Source organism: Cydia fagiglandana, chromosome 7 (genome assembly GCF_963556715.1).
Source record: "Cydia fagiglandana chromosome 7, ilCydFagi1.1, whole genome shotgun sequence".
In the NCBI taxonomy this organism is placed as follows: Eukaryota; Metazoa; Arthropoda; class Insecta; order Lepidoptera; family Tortricidae; genus Cydia; species Cydia fagiglandana.
In genome coordinates, this window is record NC_085938.1 from 533,342 (window position 1) to 556,056 (window position 22,715).

A 22,715-nucleotide genomic window follows, 5' to 3' on the forward strand; every position below is an offset into this window, starting at 1 on the left:
AAAGCGGAAGCCCTCTAAGTCGGTAAGCCGCCGACAAAGGGTTAATACATTAGGGGCATTATAAATCAGCCGATAGCAGCCAAATGAAGACGTTTCTACCGATTACTGTATCGATTTTTTTAAAATCGTGCTTCAATTAAGAGCGCATTTATCTCCGAGGTGAAGTTATCATTGCTGGTGACAGAGGGGTTCCAGTGGCAATATTGACCCACCATTACAAGGAACGTTGTAAGCAGTGCCGAGTGGATAAGACGCCTGACTTCTGGTCAATCTGGTCGTGGGTTCAAATTTTGGCACATACCAATTAGTTTTTCGGAACTTATATACGATGTACGGTACTAGCTTTTCGGTGAAGGAATACATAATGAAATTCATTTATAAAATAATTTGATGTATCCTCTAGTTGTAAGTAAAACGTCGTAAGGAAACCTATGCAGGTATGCTTAGGCATGATTGTATACATCAGCGGAGAAATTCAAAAGTGAAAAACTGACATACTTATTCGCTAGCTACTGCAACAACTCAAACGCAGTGCGTCTCGCTTGCACCATTGTCAGTACGAAGGAGATGCATTGTGAGTTCGTTCACGACTTTGCGCAGTAGGAGTACAGTTCGCATTCAAAAGTACCTACATAAGAGACATATCTTTTTTCTTCAGCTATTAGAGCAAGGTAATCACTTTTTACCTATTATATACTCAAATACGCTACTTACGATCCTATATACAAAAAAAACTATTTATCGACCGTAGCTTTTAACTCCAGTTATCGATATTCCAAACACATACACGGAAGTAACAAGCCATGTCACACCATTCTCACATAAAATATCATTGAAATCTATTGCGGGGGCACCTGCTTATCTCTGGATCTACGTAGGCCGCGGTATCGGTACACGGGCTACTGGCGACACAAATGGGATTCCCTTGTTGCTCTTAATAAGAGGAATCTAACGATAGCCCGCTTCAAGGAGGAATGTTAACTTGTACGTTGATTACTGGGGTTTTTAAGTTGATACAAAGTATTACCGTATTTTCGACAGTTGGATGAGAGAGAAGATAACTTTTTATAGCCGTCTATGTCTGTTCTATTATGCATTTTGAATAGTTGAATATTGAAAGTTGTACTGAACTTGCATTTTAGATTTTGGAATGTTTGTATTATTTCCACTCAGAATCACGAGGTCTTTTTATCTTTATACGAGAAAAAGTGTCTCCAAAATTTCATATCTGTCCGTTTTGTTACGGTCATAGTAGGTTGTGTTGAAAATGTAACCAAATTAATCAAAAAGCATTCGGACATTTCCTTTTTCCATAGAAATAGAAAGAGCTCGTGATTCTAAGTAGAAAAATATGGGAATTCCCAATTTCAACACAAAAATAGGAGGTCCAACTTTAAATAGAAATGCCCATATACAAATGCTGGAAAATACAAGATATAAAAAAAAGATATCAGTTGTCAATAAAAAACAATATCACTATAAAAATAACCAAGTATCTGTGCTAAGATCCACCAGGAAACTTTTTACACAATTATCCGAACCGGCAGTTCACGTACCGACGAGCATACGTTAAAGAATATCAAGAACGAACACAATGCAACTGCATCGGCCAATTTATACATACCTGCAATAACTGGACACAGATGCACTGCAAAGAACTACCAATTATCTTACGTTTCGACCACGTAATAAATAATTGACATAAGTTAAATCTGATGCCATTGCCACTCAACCTACCTGCTATCTTTAAGTCTACATTCCTAGCTGAGCAAAAAGCTTGTTTATCTATGATCGTAGTTGGCTAGACACGGTGAAGTACCAGGCTCTCATGGGTCGAGTGGAGGTTGGATTGTCTTTGTAAACTGTCAAGTGTCGATGGAAAAACGTAGCTGCGCGATCTTAATGAGAGTGGACAAACAGGACTGCTGAGGGCCGAGAGCGTAATGAGGATATGCCTTAAAGGGCCTTTTCATTTTAAATAAGTGTAGTTAAGTCTATTTGCGTGTAATGCCTATAGAATAGAATACATGTATCAAATGTAAATTTGAGTAAATGTAATAATTTGCCGATTTTAGCTGTACCGTGGCTTTTGAAGACTAACATAATTATTTCAGGGAGCTAGTTCCTCGTAATTAATGAGTGCACAAGAAATAAAAGGATCACAAAAAAGAGTTACATAATGTAATTCTATAACGTAACCCTCAAAACAGAGAATACAGTTGACCATAAAGTTGGTAAATAATAAAGGGAGCTAGAAACTCCAATTCTTCTTATGCTATTTTCGAGAGGTGTGTTTGTGCTTTGTGCCCTTGCTAGTTAAGAATATTACGGCTCGATTCGGGAAATGAATTAGATCTCTACTAGACCTCAACAAGTTACGATATGGATAATTTAAAGACATTTAATTTTGTAAGATAGATATGTCAAATTTGACGTTTCCACGATTCTGGAGGTCCCCTTGAACGATTTCGACAAGTTAATATGACTAAGATATCCAAGTCACATCTAGTCGATATCTAATGTAAATCAAGTTGATCTCTATATCGTCTCTAGAGCTTGTGATTATCTCGTTTCCCGAATACGCGTGCTAGTCTTAAAATACTTCGATATTTATAACGAGAAAAATACACAACTTCAAGAACTTTTCTGATTATCCAAGCTTGGACTGCAACAGCACTAAATCTTTCCTCAGAAATATGATATAGTCTTAAGTATAATTTCAAGAGTACACCATTATTTATATATATTGGCGCGTATCCTCACTACGCCCGCAGCCATCATAACCTGTGCCCTATAAGGCGGTGGTATCATTACGTGGACCGGCTACCGCTGGCCACCTCGGCGCGCTGCACGCCTGGTACCCCCGGCCAACTCAAGTGTTGTTTTTATGCTTCTGTGTTTGTGTTGCCATCGAGATCCCTAGAACATCCAACAGAGACACCTCCAAACAAGTTTAAATCCTATCATAATACTGTTAAAGTCTCTATTCGCTTGGGGGCTGAAAAGAATGTGGATGTTGAATGGTACAGCGAACCATTTCATTCACGTTGCTCGCTTTATAGGTATTTGGAATATGACGTAAATGGACGTATGATGTTTATTGAGAAAAACTATTGAAATAAAATGATTGTTTACGACCACGTTTTTTTCGTGGCATTTGAAACCGGTCGGTGGCTACATACTGTGGATTCCATGGAATGGGTATGCTGTTATGAACGAAGGTTTTTTTTCTAAATTGCCTTCGCTAGGTATTAAACTTGATAAAGATGTGGAAAATATACGCAGACGCAGCTGCGGATTTTGTCGCTGTTTCAATACAAAGGGTTCTCATATAATTTTAAACGCTAATCATAAAGGTACGTGTTCTAATAGTAATAAGTATTCGTAGATTTACTAACTTGGATCGAATGGCACAAACGGCAGAATTGAAGTATGTAGGTAATTTCATATTAAAAGTGACACTGGACGCAATCGTACGTAAGACGTGTCATCATTTTGGTGCGTTAAAGATGCCCTTTTAATCAAGTCTTTTTAATAAATAACTTAATAAATTATTTGAAATTTAAGTCGCTATTTATATTCATTTCAATAAACCATGAATTAGTTACTTTAATTACTTAAAAAGATTAGAACGAAAAGTTCATTAATTTGAAAATACTTAATACATTACAATATTAAGGTAGGTAAAGATTATCAAACAAACAGCCTCTCAACCTAAAGGTTTCGAAAATAAAATACTAATTTAATAAAAATATTAAATGCTACGATTGTCTAAGTGTTGTATATCAAATGATATTAATCTGATCGAAGCACGCTTATAAATTGTATCTTAAACAGTAGCTGTTCAGGTTCCGCACAGTAGCCTCATCGATTCTACTCTCCTAGTCCCGCCTCTGGCCTGCAGCCAATAATAAAAGGAGGTACATAGATATAGTCAGCAGCTGAAGTAGCTAAGGGTGAGGTGTACAAAAATATCTGAACGAAACATTTTTTTAAAGAAATTAGCGTGCACATCATTTGGAACACCTGGCCCGCTTAGCCATTTTTGCTGATGACTATAGGTACTATATCCCACCAAAACATTTTCATGTAAAATGTTGCCAAGATGAGACCATATGGCTCGCACTGCTAAAAATTTATCAAATCTCATGTAGAGCCAAGCTTCTAACTCTACACGCCCTAACTTCAAAATACACCTTAGTCAAAATATGTCACTTGGCAGTTTCGCCACCAAAGAATGTATTCACTGTTCATTACTTTTCTGATATACAAAGGTTCTGGGAGTAACGAGACGGCCAAGCCACATATTTTAACTAAATAAGGTGTAGAAATTGTGAAGACAGGCATATACCCCCGATTTACACTATTATGCGATATGAGCTCGTGAAAAAAAACAACAGATGATAGAATAATAAGCTACATAGCGAATTGATCAATCGGTGTCAATTAAAGTCTCTGTCAATCGCCTTCTATTGCGAAGCATTGGCTTCAATCGGGGTTGTAAACGGTCAGTCGCGATTGTCGATCTCAAATGCTCGACAATCACGATTGATTATTTCGGGGCCACATAGCTCTGTGGCCGAAAGTCCACTTGATTTAAGCGTTATATCCGAGATTAAGCCGATCTTGAAAATAAAGAAGCCACATAGTATTTGAGCTTCATAGACAACCAACGACGCTGCTGCTGACAAACAGGTTAATATGATGGCGGATGGAATAATTTTCAATCAGAATTTAACAAACTTAAGTTGTAAATAAAGATTACTGATGGTATAATCAAAATATTATTTACACTATCCTAATTAAACAAAAGGTCCGCTAAGAAACATCATCTTATAAGCTTTTTCATACACTGTGAGTTATTTTGCCTCAACGGAATAAGTTTAGTATGTTGTGTGTTGTTGAATCTCCTACTTGTAATTTATGACACCCTGGTAGAACGTGTGGTGGTCCTTATAAGTATAAAACTATACTTATGTTGTAACCTGTTCTCTTGTGCGTGTGATCATGTGTAACATAACATAAGTACCTACGATAAAAATAAAATGAGGAAGTAAAGGTTGCCCTGAAAGACATCTACTGCGGTAATAGCTGAGTGACTTTGATAAGATATACTTTACACTTGATATATGAATTGATGTTAATAATATTTTTTCCATCGTAAGCAAGGTAGGAATATTTTTGAAGTAAATAAGTATAACTGCAATGAAAATGGGTCCTGTTACATAACATATATTATGAAGATGAGTACACTTATATTATGTTTCTGTAGTTACTAACGTAAATAATTGCATAACTCACTGAGTATAATTGCATGAATTCTATAGTAATTTAAATTGTATATTTCTTCATTACTCGTAATGCATGTTAATTATAAGATGTAATAATGTTTTGAAAAGATGTGTCCCGCCGAGTTTGTTGCCGATCCCATATTGGGATACCCTCCTCCAATTGAGGGGGGATTTAAATCTTCTCGGGGCAGAGGTGTACGGTTGGAGCCGGTAAAGGTTTATTTGACGTTCATAAGCGCATTGTAATATGCCTACTTGAATAAACTATTTTTTATCTTTTATCTTTATCTTTAATATACTCGTACATACATAATATGTATACATATGAGAAGGACAACTGTATAGTAGTTAGAAATAGCTTAGCTATTTTATCCTATTAGTATCCTAAACAGGTTCTACAAGTCAGGTTTTATTCTTATTAGACACGTTTCTTGCCTAGTTAAATACCTAGTCTAAATGAAGTATTATTATTATAATCTAATAAAGCTTATCTTGATCTTAATTTATCTACTTGTTTATTTGTTATGGAAAATTTAGCAAAAAACGAGGTTTAAAAAAACTATTTTGTATGAGTTAAGGTTATTACGACTTTTCTGAGGACATCATAATATCAACGGTTTTAAAACCTTCCTTTTCTGGGAAAGATTGTAATTGTATGCCTTTGTGATGTCCACAGAAAAGACGTTGAATTTTGACTCCAGTAAGTATTAAAGTAAGAATTAAACCTATTTTTATGATTTTGATCAAAACAACATCAAAATAATAAACTAATTTAAATTCGAAACTATTTGGCTTATCACGTTACCACCAACCTTTAAAACTGTCAAACATCACTATATTTTTGCCTAAAAAATAGGCCATAAATACTACATTAGGTGTTGGTGTTGCTATAAAATTCTTAAGTAAAATAATAGGTATAATATCGTACAAATTCGGCGAATGCCATACGAAGGCGCTGAATACAGAACGACTAAACAACTTGAACTATTACTCATATCGAGTTGTATAAAAATCAGGGGTCTAGTTACGATGGTTGGTGTTAAAACGCGTGCGCACAATGGACAGCATTCCAACATGAATGAAGTTCGCAGTTAAAACGTTAATGTATATTATCACTTTGTTATAGCGATCCAAAACGAAAAGTCGTATAATCGTGACTTTATTTTAAATTTGTCGCAAATTTAAATGCCTGGTTTTTAGAAAGTTTAATATTGCCTTAAAAGGTGTGGATGGAGTTACGATATGTGGATCATCCCAAGCAATTAAATCAGCCAATGAAGGTTAATAGGCGCACCGTTTCGCATAAAGTGCGCGCGCGCCGGTATAGAACACAGATATGGGACAGTAGTAGGTATATTATTATTATATTTTTACTCAGAATCACGAGATTTTCGATCTTAATTAGAAGACAAAAGATATCCCAAGACTTCGTGTGACTTTATCAGAATGGAAAAATCGAAAACTGTATAGGTAGACTTGTACATGTGACATAAAATTATTGTGATACCTATATGTATTTTTGGTTACAATTTAACAATATTGTCGAATCGTACACTTGTAAAGTTTTGTGGGATAGAAACAAATTTGATTCACATACTGTGATCGCGAATACACTGTGGTGCGCCGGAGTCGACTTCACGCGAATTTAATGCTATTAAATGTCGATCAGCAGCAATGCGAGAGATATGGCCGGTGGACCGGGAGCAGGCGCGGTCATAATTCACTCATTGTTCATAATTTAAATACCTTGTCAGAGAAGTTGCTATTACTTTTTAGGGTTCCGTACCCAAAGGGTAAAACGGGACCCTATTACTAAGACTTCGCTGTCCGTCCGTCCGTCTGTCACGAGGCTGTATCTCACGAACCGTGATAGCTAGACAGTTGAAATTTTCACAGATGATGTATTTCTGTTGCCGCTATAACAACAAATACTAAAAACAGAATAAAATAAAGATTTAAATGGGGCTCCCATACAACAAACGTGATTTTTGACCAAAGTTAAGCAACGTCGGGAGTGGTCAGTACTTGGATGGGTGACCGTTTTCTTTTTGCATTTTATTCCGTTTTTTTTTGCTTTATGGTACGGAACCCTTCGTGCGCGAGTCCGACTCGCACTTGCCCGGTTTTTTAAATGGTGAACAGCTTTTCGATTAATGGATTTGTTATTGCTTTGGTTCTGGATTTAATTTAAATAGGAGAGTTTTAATCTTATTAGTACGAATTAGCGAACACAAGTTGGCAAACAGTTCAAAGACTATTTATATCAAGCTGATACGTATGTAAACGATACTAGATTTTTTCATTGAGTAATTTAAAACATGAGTAGTTCAAAGGTGCCCGAGCTGTTTAACAAGTTTTTTTTTTGTATTTTGCTTCATATTTTCGCATTTTGCGTGCTCACATAGGTAAATTAAATAATAGTAAATCTATAAAATAAAAAAAACACAATTTGCTTATCAAGCTCTATATTTTCTCAATCTTACCGCGCATAATAAACGTGAGTCCAGTGATTATTCGATGATAATATTAACAGAATGAGTTTTCAGAAGTAAAACTGTGATGAAGGTGGTGGGGCAGTTCTCTATAAATTGATCAACTGAAATAAAATTTATCAAATATTTTCGGTTCAGCTGCCTCGTGCTCCCGGCCTATCACAATAAAACCGCGTTTTCTCGTAAAAAAAGTGTGTAACAGTTTTGGTGATTGATTTACGATAACCGCGCAATTTATTATTAATAATTATTAATCCTCCATTGCACTATTAATTCTCAATTACAACGTAATTGTAACCTTTGGAACCATTTTGTGATTGATGGCTTGGGTATAATTTACTTGGTTTTACACAATTTTCAATTTTATAGAGATTATTTTAAACTGTAGGTAAAGGAAATGTCGTGACATTAAATTTGAGTGTCACAGAGGTCTTCGTAAAAAAATGCACCGGAAAAATATTTATCGGCGGAATATATGTTATATGATTTTTATACAATTTATTTTAGAACATCCTTACAATTTACACCTTCTCTTTACTTTGCCCATATTAAAAAAATATGATACTAGCTTCTGCCCGGTGCCCATGACCTCGTCTCCGTGGAGTGATGATGATGATTGATATTAACTACCCTATGTCCTTCCCCGGACTTTAAACTATCCCCATACCAAATTTTATCTAAATTCGTTCAGCGGTTTAGCCGTAAAGATGTAAGAGACAAACAGATAGACAGGCTGACAAACAGACTGACAAAACAGATTATTACATTAAAATTGAAGTAGGCATATCACATCATCCCACGACCGTGTTATATTGACTATTCTCCTACCCTTTTATCTCTCCCTTAAAAATAAAAAAAATATTATGTTTAAAAAAAAATCTTCACAATTAATCGTCTTGTACAAAAGTCCTTGATTTTAATTAATAAAACTTAATTCATATAAATTACTTTTCATAATACATATTTTTTTATACATATTAAACACCGGAAATCCTACCACAATATCTCAGACACCGCCATTTATATTTTGGCAATTCGTCAGCCATTTCTTTAAACTCCGACGTTTATTTTCAATCTTTGCGTCACTTAATCACCTCGTCTCCGTGGAGTGATGATGATGATTGATATTAACTACCCTATGTCCTTCCCCGGACTTTAAACTATCCCCATACCAAATTTTATCTAAATTCGTTCAGCGGTTTAGCCGTAAAGATGTAAGAGACAAACAGATAGACAGGCTGACAAACAGACTGACAAAACAGATTATTACATTAAAATTGAAGTAGGCATATCACATCATCCCACGACCGTGTTATATTGACTATTCTCCTACCCTTTTATCTCTCCCTTAAAAATAAAAAAAATATTATGTTTAAAAAAAAATCTTCACAATTAATCGTCTTGTACAAAAGTCCTTGATTTTAATTAATAAAACTTAATTCATATAAATTACTTTTCATAATACATATTTTTTTATACATATTAAACACCGGAAATCCTACCACAATATCTCAGACACCGCCATTTATATTTTGGCAATTCGTCAGCCATTTCTTTAAACTCCGACGTTTATTTTCAATCTTTGCGTCACTTAATCAAAAGTTTTAATTAAAAAATGCTCGATAATTAAACACATATTACTTTGCGCCGGCGCGGCGATTCATCATTTTTATGACCCAACGAATACAGTCGATGGTTCGAGATAACGGAGATAAGTGTAATAAAGACGATCAATTGATCATAGCACTGATTAAAACTTGCACGATTTTTATTAATTTAAGAAAACGGTTGATAAACCAAACATCGTGAGTGTTTGTGTGTCGATCGAGTGACATTCCTAGTGCGCAAAACGTTTAAGTTCATAAACAATACCAAGTGCGAAAAACTCGGACTGCGAGAATATTATGTTGACGTAAACCTTATAATTGGACAAATGGCCATAGGGCCCGATACGGATTTTGAAATAGACATCTATTAGATATCTCTCAGACATCACCAAGATACGATAACGATATGTTTAAGATCTAACCTGTCAAATTTGATATTTGCGCGATTCTGGAGATACTCTTGAACGATTTCCACAAGATATGACTTAGAGATCTAATTCACATTTATTAGATATCTTACTCTATCTAACGTAAAAGTGACATTGGTTGCCCGAATTGCGCTGCAAAAGAGAACTAGTTGATATCTAAATTATAACGTATCTAGAATGGATCTAATACGTGTCGTCTCTTGTGAATATCTTGAAGTTCGAATACGGCAGATAGTTTCAAGGGAAGTGTTCGTATTCCATCATCAAAAGATCCTCTATAGGTATCTAAATATCATCATCATCGTTGGCCACAGCATCTTTGCATATGATAGTTGCAGCGACTAAAGAAAGTATTTTGAGGAGGTAGTCTACAGTCTACATCGACTGCGATGACTGTATAGACCAATGGCCGATTGGCACTTCTTGCCGCATCGATCACAGACGTGTCTTGACTCCTGGGGTGGTCCAGCAGCTCTGCGATTTCGTTTCTGCCTGAGTTGGTCCAGCCAGAGCTCGTCATGCTTTGTCATGCCTTCCCGCAGTTTACGACGCCACTCCGGTCTCATCCCCGCGCGTTCCTCCCAACAGTCAGCTGGAATGCCGAAGCCATTCATGTCGCGTTTACAGGAGTCCTTGAAACGGAGTACGGGTCGACCAACCGGTCTCTTAGCTTCGGCAATCTGTCCGAGCATGACTTCACGTGGCAATCTGTCAGGGTCCATTCTATGAACGTGTCCCAGCCAACGGAGTCGTCTCTGTTTCAGCATGGCCGTTATGCTGTTGCATTTGGTCTTTGAAAGAACAGCTTCATTAGTTACCCGATCCTTCCAGGTTACTCCTAATATGGTTCGGAGACAACGCATGTGAAATGCGTTTAGACGACGTTCCTGCTTGGAGTAGGTGGTCCACGTTTCTGAAGCGTACAGCAGGATACTAAGAACGCAGGCTTGATAAACGTGAACCTTGGTGGACATGGTAAGTCTGTTGTTAGTCCAAACTCGTTTTGAGAGTTTGCCGAAAGTTGTTGCAGCCCTTCCAATGCGAGTATCTATCTCCTTGTTGTTGCAGAGATTTGATGTCGTGGTGGATCCAAGGTAACAGAAATGATCGACAGACTGAAGCGTTACTTGATCGAGGGTAATTGCTGGTGATACATCGGCGCCCTGAACCATTATAACAGTTTTCTTTGTGTTCACGCTCATTGAAAAAGATCGGCATGCATGACTAAACCTGTTAATCAGCTCTTGCAGTTCTTCTTCTGAGTTGGCGACAAGTGCAGCATCATCAGCATACAGCAGTTCCCGGGCTAACACATCATACCGCTTCCTAGTTGATTTTAGGAGGTTAATGTTGAATAGCTTCCCATCCTTTCTCGTATGCAAATGCACTCCGACATCGCATTGATCAAAAGCTGCTCTGAGGAGAGCCGAGAAGAAAATTCCAAAGAGCGTTGGCGCCAAAACGCAACCTTGCCTTACACCGCGCCTCATGTCAAAAGCCGCCGATGAATCACCATCAAACATCACAGTACCTTTCATGTTTTCGTGAAACGCACGTATCAGAGACAGTAGAGTTGGGGGACACCCGAGCCGGACTAGAACATCGTAGAGTCCCTGTCTGCTCCCTATCTAAATAATTGACACAAAATTGTATGAATACTGATCATCATCAAGATTTGGCATTCGTTATTGCCGGCCGATATTTTTTTCGGTCGTGTTTTGGGTCTAAGCAAAAAGTTTATTTTTCTTTCAGGTCTACTTATGTTTTTCACGCTTACACTTTGAAGTGTGAAGACTGTCTTTACTATTAACTTGTCTCTGGCGATAGTGATTCGATTGACAAACCGTTTTAAATATTGCTACTGCGCACATCATAAGTATCAGATTTGCTGTGGAATTAAATGTATTTATTGCGGTAGAGTTATGTTTGCGCTGGGAATTAATAGCAAGTGTAAATGAATCAAGTATCAAGGTTTTAGACGTTTATATTTATCTTAATATTTCGTAATCTAAAAAGTAATTATTAAATGTAGTTTCTACCACTATAATTAAATTTATGAATAGGTACAAGAACGTTTTCAAGCGGTTATTTATTTACCCAGTAAATTTCAATGTGTGTTCTCATTATAATGTCAATGAGTTCTTTCGAGAAATCGTAATACAAATATATTAGAGCGAGTAGAAGTTTTACATACAAAACTACACGCTCTACTTTCTTTTTATAACAATTATTAGCAATATTAGCAACGAAAACTAGTACCTACCTGACATAGTTGCCTATGTTACCTAAACATTCATGACAAGTCTCATGCAATTTAAGTAATGTCGTTTTTAAATGAGAGCGTAACTTTGATTGTATGGGAGCGGCTTTTTGGCAGCACGTTCGTGTGACTCCTAAGGAATTTGATGTATGTGCCTTGTCACACTGACAATAATAGGAGATCCCTAGCGGCTTTCGTATTTATTATCACTGTGACAAGGTACGAAATGGCAGAAATTCAATTCCTTGCCAGGTATACCGGGTGTGGCTGTGGCCTGTAACACGAGCAAATAATTAAAACATAGATTGTACTCCTCAAACGGTGACACTTTTGTTCAGCAACTTTTAAAAATTATGAAGTATTTAGACTCCCTATTTTTCATACAAAATAAATATTATCTTCAATGGACGCCATCGCCACGCCATTATCATTGTGATTGACGTTGCTTGTCACGCCTTAAACATAACAAAATACGCAATACATTGCGTCTTACTTAGAATAAAATTTAAAGTGTATTAAAAATCAAACTAAAAGTTATTTTTAAAAGTCGCTGAACAAATGTTGGTCAGTATGAGTACAGCCTACGGTTTAATTTTTTGCTCACATTATATGCCACACCCGGTATACATAACTTCAGAACCGGTCAAGCTGGGATTATTCATTAATTAAATAATATTAGTTAAAATAAATATTGGCTGATCAACTCTGTGTGGCCAATACAGGCATCTGGGCACTGCGTCTGCGTTTGAGTTATGCTAGTTATTAATTTTTGGTCATCAGTATGGATACATTATGGTTATGGTTATGTTTTCTTGCTTATTAGCTTTGTCGTTTTGGCAATTTTGTCTTGGTGATAAGAGAGATAGTTTATCCGAATTTCGGATAATGGTAAATTTGGGAAAAACGTCATAGGGTCAGAACGTCTCATGTTTGTATTATATACGGTCGAAAGTGTATAAATATTACATAAATTAATATTAATTAATTATATTTTTATTTATTTAACATTTTAAATCAGGCAACAAGACCCATATTACAAATACCTTACAGACTAACATAAATAAGAAAGCATTTTATTTTAAACTTCAAAAAACTAAACACTATTTAGGCGACAAAATAATATAACAAAAATAATATTATGTAATTAGTTATTACAATCAATATGAAGTTCGCTAGAGACCTCATACTCTTCTCACTCTGACAAGGTACAAAATGGGTCATAATGTAAGCTTGTACGTCGGTTAGAAATAGTCAAAAAGGAACAACTTCACTCCTTCTCTACCGACCTTCTGTAAGTGAAGATAGAGAGAGCTTTTAGACGATCTTCTCCAAGTTGACCTTTAACTTTTTTGTAACTTTTCGAAAGCAGAGAAATAATGTTCGCAAGGAAACTCTCCAATAACAGCAATTAGACAGTGACCTGATTAGGCGTCCTTCGGTCTTGTAACGTAATTACACGTAATTATAGATATATAATAGCGCATGCCGTTGATCGCCCATACGCGAGCGCACGGGCCGCCAAGAGCGGAGAAGACTTGTGTGATATTTAAACGATGAAAACTGAACTGTTACGTAAATAAATAAATATTTAACATCTTAAATCTACACAAATCGACTTGGCCTCACGGTAACGTCGATAAGGCTTATGTAGTGGGTACTAGACGATGACAATTATATAATACACAGTGATATATAAATACTTACATAGAAAACATCCATAACTCAGGAACAAATATTATATAACACACACCAATAAATTCCCGTTGCCAGAATTCGAACCCGTGCGCCGACTAGGCCACGAGGCCGTCAAATCAGAAATCTACTAGTAACTTACCTGACTTATCTATCTTGAAGTCTGTACACTTTTAAAGCTTATGTCATTCAATAAGGAAAAGCTAGTCCTTTAAATCCAAAGAGGTGGTAAGTACGTGGTCTTATCGAAGAAATAAATAATATTATTGATGCTTTACTAATATAAGTCACCTCCGCTCCTTCCTCGCTCCGTGACCCGCCGATTACATCGATTAAAACCACTAACTACTTAAATGATTGCCAAGTTTACATTTTTCCTATAATCGACGGCAATTTTACCACATTCTAGCGTAAGAACTCTCCTAGCTTCTAACACCTATATTAACCCACGCCTACAACCCATATCGGACCGTATTGCTATCGGAATAAGACTTATTGGTTCATAGCATGGCCCCCCGTAGTGATGTATAAAACAATACCATTTAAGTGTAGATTTCTTTATGTCTCCAAGAGGATTATTGCTGTTTTCGTGGTAGTGATCAATTGGCTATATTATTGCCTTTAGCGCACAACCGTGCTTCATCGTCACATGCGCGTTTTTACTCTTTATACGGTAGATAGGTACAAACACGCGTCGTCGTCGCTTGGCTCGTCCAAAAAACGCGTCGATAGGCTTTTACCTTATTTAACTTACTCATATAATGAAACTTTTACTTCCTCCTGCAGTTAAAGTGTTAAAACAGTTTTGCGCTAAAAAACCTTTGACTATCATGTATTTTTTGTTAATGTCTAATGATTCAATAAATAAATAATTCATCAATACAAATAATTCTACCTATGATCAATCAGAGTAAACTTTTCTATGTATTTTATAACTATTTATGTACAACTATACTTACTTACTTACTTACTTGGTTGGCGCGATGACCCAAAATGAGTCTTTTATGTACAACTATATATTATATTATATATATCGTCGTTTACATAGTATCCACAACACAAGCCTTATTGAGCTTACTGTGGGACTCGGCGGATCTGTGTAAAATTGACCTATACCTACATAATATTTATTTAACCATTTTCCTTTTATTTATTTATACTGTTTACATTGTTAACAGTATTTAATTAAAACATCTATTGTTTTTTTACTAGAAAACCTATCAATCCTATCGATGAAATGCAAACCAAACAATATTTCTTCCCGATAAAACAAATTAAAAACACAATCGACAATCCTTAGCAGCGCTCAACAGAATAATTTCACGTCCGTCAGAGATCACTGTGAATCTTTCATTCATCATACTTTAATCGGAAATAAGATCAAAACCCATTGAGATTATTGAATGAAGAGAGAGATGGGTGGTAATGTCGCGTGTGAGAGGAGGATGGAGTATTGTTTTGTGGTATGTGTTTTACACTTCACGATTAACCGTCGACTTAAAATATTTATTTTTCATAATTTATCTTTAATATATTTATTTATTTATTTAAACTTTATTGCACAAAAGAAAACTTATCGTACAAAAGGCGGACTTAATGCCAAAAGCATTCTCTACCAGTCAACCTTAAGGCAAAGCAGAGAGATTGTGGGCGGTGCAACTGCTACTACTACTAACAAAATTTAATATAAGAACGCAACGCTAATTTAAGGAATTTTAACATACATACACAAGCACATCAAAATATACACGATACGAGTACATATAATATAAATATAAATATACATATATATATATATATATATATATATATATATACCTAACATTAAATATATACAATAAAATATATAACTTATATAACTAAAACTAGGAATCCTTCATTCTACCAGCAAAGAAAGCACGTAACGATTTCTTAAAAGCGAACTTGTTTGGGGCATTTTTAATACTAAGGGGGAGTCGGTTCCAAAGGCGCGCTGCCTGCACGCAGAACGAATCTGACATAAAGCCAGTGCGATGTGGAGGGATGGATAAGGACATATTGCCAGAAGAGCGAAGCTGACGGTTGCGAGAAACGCCGTAGTATTGAAAGAGGGACCTGAGGTATACAGGAGAGTGTGGATCGTTGAGGACAGAGTATAGAGTGCACAGCATGCGAACACTGCGTCGTTGACGGATGGGAAGCCAGCCAAGCTGGGAGCGGTATGAAGAGACATGATCGTATTTACGCAGACAAAAAATGAAACGAATGCAGTTATTGAGAAGGCGATCCAACTTATTGAGAAGTTCTTCAGTTAGGTCAGGATAACACACATCACCATAATCAATTATAGGTAGAATTAGAGTGTTTATAAGGAGAATTTTAGTCTTGATAGGCAAAAAGTGCTTTAGCTTATTTAGTGAATGAAGAGAACCCATAACTTTTCGGCTGACCTCAGAAACCTGCGCTTTCCAATCCAACGAACTGTCGAGCATAATGCCTAGGTCCTTAACACTGTGACTAAATTGTATTGGTGATCCGTTAAAGTTTACTGGTGCAATAGTGTCAAAGTCCAGTCTGGCCACCTGTCGAGAACTGCCAATAACGATGGCCTGGCACTTAGACGGGTTCACATAAAGGCCATACTGCTCAGACCACTGTTGGATGTGCAATAGGTCCAGGTTGAGCCTATCAATCGAACTCGAAATATTAGTCACTTCACACTGGTCGTAAAGCTGCAGATCGTCGGCATACAGGTGGTGGGAACAACGAAGGCCAGGTGTGATAAAATTTATGAAGGTGGAAAAAAGGAGCGGAATATACCCAGTACGAACAGGAATTCTATGTAAGAGAGTTATTTTTGTTAATTCGAATAAAATTAATCATGGACTTGTTTAATTATTTGATTTTATAACTTACAATAAATTGAGTTTTTTCATTATGTATGATTTGCAGAAAAAGATGTTTATTTTCAAAGCTCCAAATTATTTTTATATTGTGTCATTTGTTTTCCAAAACAACATTCGACCATTTACGATGGCAACAGACATTACCCAAAAATTAGGGCCAAACCAGACGAAACAGATTTTTTAGAGCAATAAAAGTAAAAGTGTAAATCCAGTGTAAATAAAAGTAAATAATACGAAAAAAGAGAGATATATTAATCGTACTTTTCTTAAGAGAAAACACTCACCTGCGAACCAAATATTTAGGTACCCACTTTTCTATATAAATGTCCCTAAAAAAATCTAAATGTTCGTCGCCATCCCGTCTCCGTGTCGCCCCCTCTAAACCTCGATCTGCTCTCGCGATCGATACACAATAAATCTCATTGTCGTGTTCCTTTTCTCGGATAAGTCGTCGGACAGCTCGGCTACTGGGTTTGGTCGTGCTTTTTATGTCCCGTACTGACGCTTCATTTGTAATGTTCGTTTTATGATATTGTGGGATTGACGATTGTATGGCGTTAAGTCGTTAACGGTGGCATGATTTCGAGTTATTGAAAGTTTGGGAAAATTATTCTGTTTAATTAAATAGAGTATCAATACTATCAATATTCTGGTCTGGTTATCAACGTATTCAACGTGATTATCGACCGTTGAGAACAAGCACTCTTCTTTTTGACAGCCTCCTAGTCTAGTCAGTAGTGAGTGTAGTGACCCTGCCTACGAAGCAGGAGGTCCCGGCCGGGTTCGAATCCTAGTAAGGGCATTTATTTGTGCGTTTATCACAAATATTTCTTCCAGTCCAGAGTTATAGATGTTTTCTATGTATTTATACGTATATATATATATATATATATATATATATATATATATATATATATATATATATATATATATATATTATACATATCGTCGTCTAGTGCCCACAACACAAGCCTTATGAGTTTACTGTGGGACTAGGTCGATCTGTAAAATTGTCCTTAAATATTTATTTAATTTTTAGGGTTCCGTACCCAAAGGGTAAAACGGGACCCTATTACTAAGACTTCGCTGTCCGTCCGTCTGTCCGTCTGTCTGTCACCAGGCTGTATCTCACGAACCGTGATAACTAGACAGTTGAAATTTTCACAGATGATGTATTTCTGTTGCCGCTATATATCAACAAATACTAAAAACCGAATAAAACAAAGATTTAAGTGGGGCTCCGATACATCAAACGTGATTTTTGACCAAAGTTAAGCAACGTCGGGCGTGGTCAGTACTTGGATGGGTGACCGTTTTCTTTTTGCATTTTTTTCCGTTTTTTTTTTAGCTTTATGGTACGGAACCCTTCGTGCGCGAGTCCGACTCGCACTTGCCCGGTTTTTATTTATTTATCAACGTTTTCTACGTGATTATCAAGCTTTAAGAGCAAACACTCTTCTTTCTCGAACGGTGTGGCGAATGGCTAGTGACACGGAGGGTGTGTGTCCACTGCCCACCGTTGGGAGGTTGGGCAACCGGCTCCATTAGCGACCTGTCGCTGGAGGTCGTCCGGCGATGACGTCGAGCGTTGGAAATGTAAGGACAAGACAAACGAAACGATAAACGACGAGAAAGGACTTAGACATGAGCACAGAATAAATAATAGTACTAGTAGGTACAGAAGACTCACTCTCATACAAAACACGTCTGTTACGATCAGGACAGATATTGCCGCTAGGTGGCGACAGCGCTACGCGCGGCTTATGGCTAGCCACCAAAATTGGTGTGGAATGGATGTATGTACTTGTAGCTACCTGTTGCAAAAGGACGAAATCGCCAAGTGAGCGACCCCTTGATATGAGTAAAAAGGAAGCACAGGTATCTATATTCATAGTTTACAGCATATACATAACATGTCTTATTGCTAGGCGTTAAGGTTTCTTACGCACAAGAGGCATTGAGCTAATAATTACCATGCTGGCTAGCAAAAACGGGTGGAGGTCTTCATAAACATCTTTTGATTTTTTTACAGATTTACTCACCTTATCGTTTTCTTCAAACTTTAAACTTCAAACTTCATTTTAAGGTTATCTGATGCTGTTTTCTTTCACTGAGAACGAGAACTGAGACTGAGGCGAAGATCAAAATAAATGACATTTCTTCTAAAAACTTAAACTGAACATTTTATCGGATTGAAAATATAATATCTTAGACAGGTGGTTAGACTGTCAGGTAGGGGTTACATTTGAAAATTATTTGACAAAGAATATAGTCAGTAAATAATCAGAAAATGGTCAACAATATGCGCTTAGTTTTCTCTATCATTCAGGTAAACAGTAAGGTTCCACACGAAAGCTAACATTAGACACTGTTAGCTAAACCATCTCGTTTAATTACTCGTCCCATCCACATCTGCTATCGCTAGATACCAGTTATCTCTATCGAAGTAAACAATCCGGCCGGTTTCGACACGAATGGTAACTGGCGACATTACTGTTGCTAAAATATCGTCGACCGACCTCGGCTGGGATTAGCAAAAGGCAGAAGGACGACTCATCTGCCTGTCTCGTCTCAAGAACGGTGGTAATTAGGAAGAAAATGTTTTGTGGGTTCCTTAGTAACGTATCCTCGCGCGCCGCACTTCTGTGGACGATAAAATAAACGACTCAGGTACATAACTATATCAGGTATATATATAGGTTTCATATTTGAGCCTAAATTACTAATTAAATGTATCCTGCCTGTAAGGGTACAGCGTAGAAATTAGCTAAAGATTCCCTTAATTTGGCGATGTCTGCAAGACAGACGCGAACGAGTTAGGCATATTTACTATAAAATGTGTTTGACCCATCTGTAACCTAATACTCTCGACCTATTACGCTCACCTATCCTATTCGCGACCCTGATCGCCCATTTAAAATCACTTCCATACCTCACTAGTCGTAATTTGTGACCATAAAATGTGTTAAGTCTTTAAGGTCAGCGCAAATTGAGGATTTAAACGTGGAATGTTAACTGTTAAGATACTCGAATGATCCTAAAGAATTTAAATCTATCTTTAGGTGCTTTGAATTGAGGCTGTGAACCTGTCTATAATGGGCTACTTGCCTAGTCGGTAGTGAGCCTTACTATGAAGTGGGTCCCGGGGTCGAATCCCGTTAAAGGCATTTGTGTTTTCATCACGAATATTTGTTCCTGAGTTATGGTTGTTTTATATATTATGTATTTAGGTTTGGCCTGGGTTAGGCTAGTCTAATCGACCTATATAATCCTCAAGGAATCCTATCATACCTCTGATGTTGCGTAGGATTTCGGAGAGATCTCTCGGAGACCCGACACTATATGGAGCCACTCCGGTGCAGTTAAGCAGCATAACTATAGTTCGTTTTTTTTAGCATTAGAAAGAACTTCGCAGAAGTAAGCTTGTGGTTCCAAAGCCGGCACTTTTAGCGGTAATAATTTGAAGTAAATTATATGTATTGACCATGCTACATTAGATAATGCAATAATTTTTAACAATTAAAGAGCCTGATCAAAACTATACGCTTGCTTCTGTGGAGTTCTTTCTAATGCTAAAAAAAACGAACTATATGAGAGGCTGTCTCTTTTGTCTCCGTGTATAACTAGAGGTCTAAACGCCGAAAAAAGCTTTCTCGTTGCATAACATTCGAGAAATTGGGACGGGTACCGCCGTAGCCGGGGCCTAGTTAAGGTGACGTTCGGATGTCACCTGTCACTGTCAACTGCAGCTGCAGTACTGTTGCAGCGTCGCGTTATTGTTGTCGTCGTATTACTGCCGCTAATATGATATTCATTCCATCACTCAATTTATCAAGGAAATTGACTGATACAGCGGCGGCAACAACGCAGCACTGCAGCTGTAGTTGACATCTGAACGTCACGTTTAGTCGCGTAAGCTGAATTTGCCGATTTGAATCTTGCCTAAGCCACTTTTTCTTTAGGATATGACATCTATTTCAATTACTAGATGGGTTCAGAGAGGTTTTACCAAACTCACGTTCTCAGTTCTCACGTTACATGGGTACATCCAGAAATTCCAGAACTCCTAGGATCCCCACAGTCCTATATCTGTAAATCAATATAATTAGACCTTGAGTTCCTGTTAGCACCTCGATTACGACGGCGGCGAGCGCCCACTTTGTACATTTCTGCATACATACATACCAATGAACGCCGTGCTTCTCGATATGGCGCAGACTTGAATTAGTTAAAGTTAGGTTTGCTCGGTTATAAGTATTAGTATGTGATTTGCTTTACGAGGTACAAAGTTGACATTCAATCAAGGTGTCGTACAAGCAATAAAAAATGTAAGGGTTCGTACCAAAAAGGTAAAAAGGAACCGTTATGGTGCAATTTGGTCCGTCTGTCTGTCTACCACATCGCTAAATACCCTTACGTTATGGATTTAAAATTTGAAGAATTCTAAACAAGGCTAACCTGAGATGCATTGAAAATGTCAAAATCTAATAAATTTAATAATTAATTTAGTAGATAACTCTATTAACCTATATGTACGAGTATATTAGGCAGTAAGCATCCCGAATAAAATAAAATAATTACTAGGTCACTACGATTCCTGAATGAATGAAAGTGCTTAAGGTGCACATTCTAAAACATTTTATTTTTATTTTAAAGGATAATATAATGGAAGGAAAAGTAGACTTTTACTCACACAATTTAAACAAAACAGCGAATTTCCAACCGGTGTGATAAAATAGTCACGTTATGCAGTAATAACCAGGCCTTACACAACATTAGCACAAAGTGCCCGTTTAAAACTAGATTCATTCAAAAGACCATAAAAGTAGTCTCACTCGTAGGCGAAGCAGCACATCTTCTACAGTTGCAACACCTCTGTTTTATAGTTATTTGCTTGGCTATAAAATAGTTAATAGGGGTCAAGTTTGAGACGGTGTTGACACCTGTGTATTTGTACTGATTATTATCTTATTCGTTATTTAAGCTTGCATCTTGAATATCCGATGTTTCGAGTATCACATTGCATTCGTCATGGTACAGAAGAAAACCTTATTTTCTTGCCTTATTTAACGTGGATTTCGAATACCTGTTTATAATTTTTTCTTTTTTTGTGTTTAATTCAGGAGCAAAGTTTGTTAACCCTCGTGCCTGGAAACTCTCACAACGCCCAAGATTTCACTTTATGAACGACTTGATACGCTCGCGATTCTATTTTGTAATCTATTGCTTGCTCACGTACCAATAGCAGCATGAGGGGCTAAACAACAACTTTGATCCCTTGTAAAACAAATAACTATTCTTGCTACCTTTCACATTATATTTCTCCACGTCAGGAAACTCGAACTTGCGACTTTTGGTCAATTTGCTTACCAACTGAGCTGCTGAACGAAGATTGCTTATCTTACTCTCTAGAAAATAGGCGTGATCTTACCTACCGTAAGTAAGTACCTACTCGTATTCAACGTAAGCTCTACATATTATCGCTACGTACGTGGACATTTTTGAAGTGCCCAAAAATATATATTTGTCACTCTTCTTAATTTTTGTATATTTTTACACGACATTATCATCTCGTTTTACTAAACTGGTAAAAGGTATTTTACCAGTTCCATTTGCAGTCCATCAGAGGAAGCCAGAATTCCTTTACACTTAAAACAAGCCCTAAGAAAAACGTCCCATAACTTAACACGGTAAATGCCTAAACAGATAAGTATCACCGCGGAATGTATTGGGCAACTTTACTCCAAGAGGAGCATTTGATAAAACAATTTCGGTATCTAAAATAACGGGTACCAGATACCAGATACCGGTCGGCCAAGTTTATAGGTCTATAAAACCAGCTGTGTCCCCGTGGCGAACATCGTGGTAGCGATAGCATATTCAAATGTAATTATGCATTGTTGGGTATTTGTAATTATGTGTGAATTGTTTTGTTTAACATACATCAACATCATATTATATCATTATGTTTGAATTGTTAAAATTATAATGTTTATAGATAGTGTGAAAGAAAGTGAGCTTAGAAGGTACTTAATAACAATTATGTTAAGTAAGTATTTA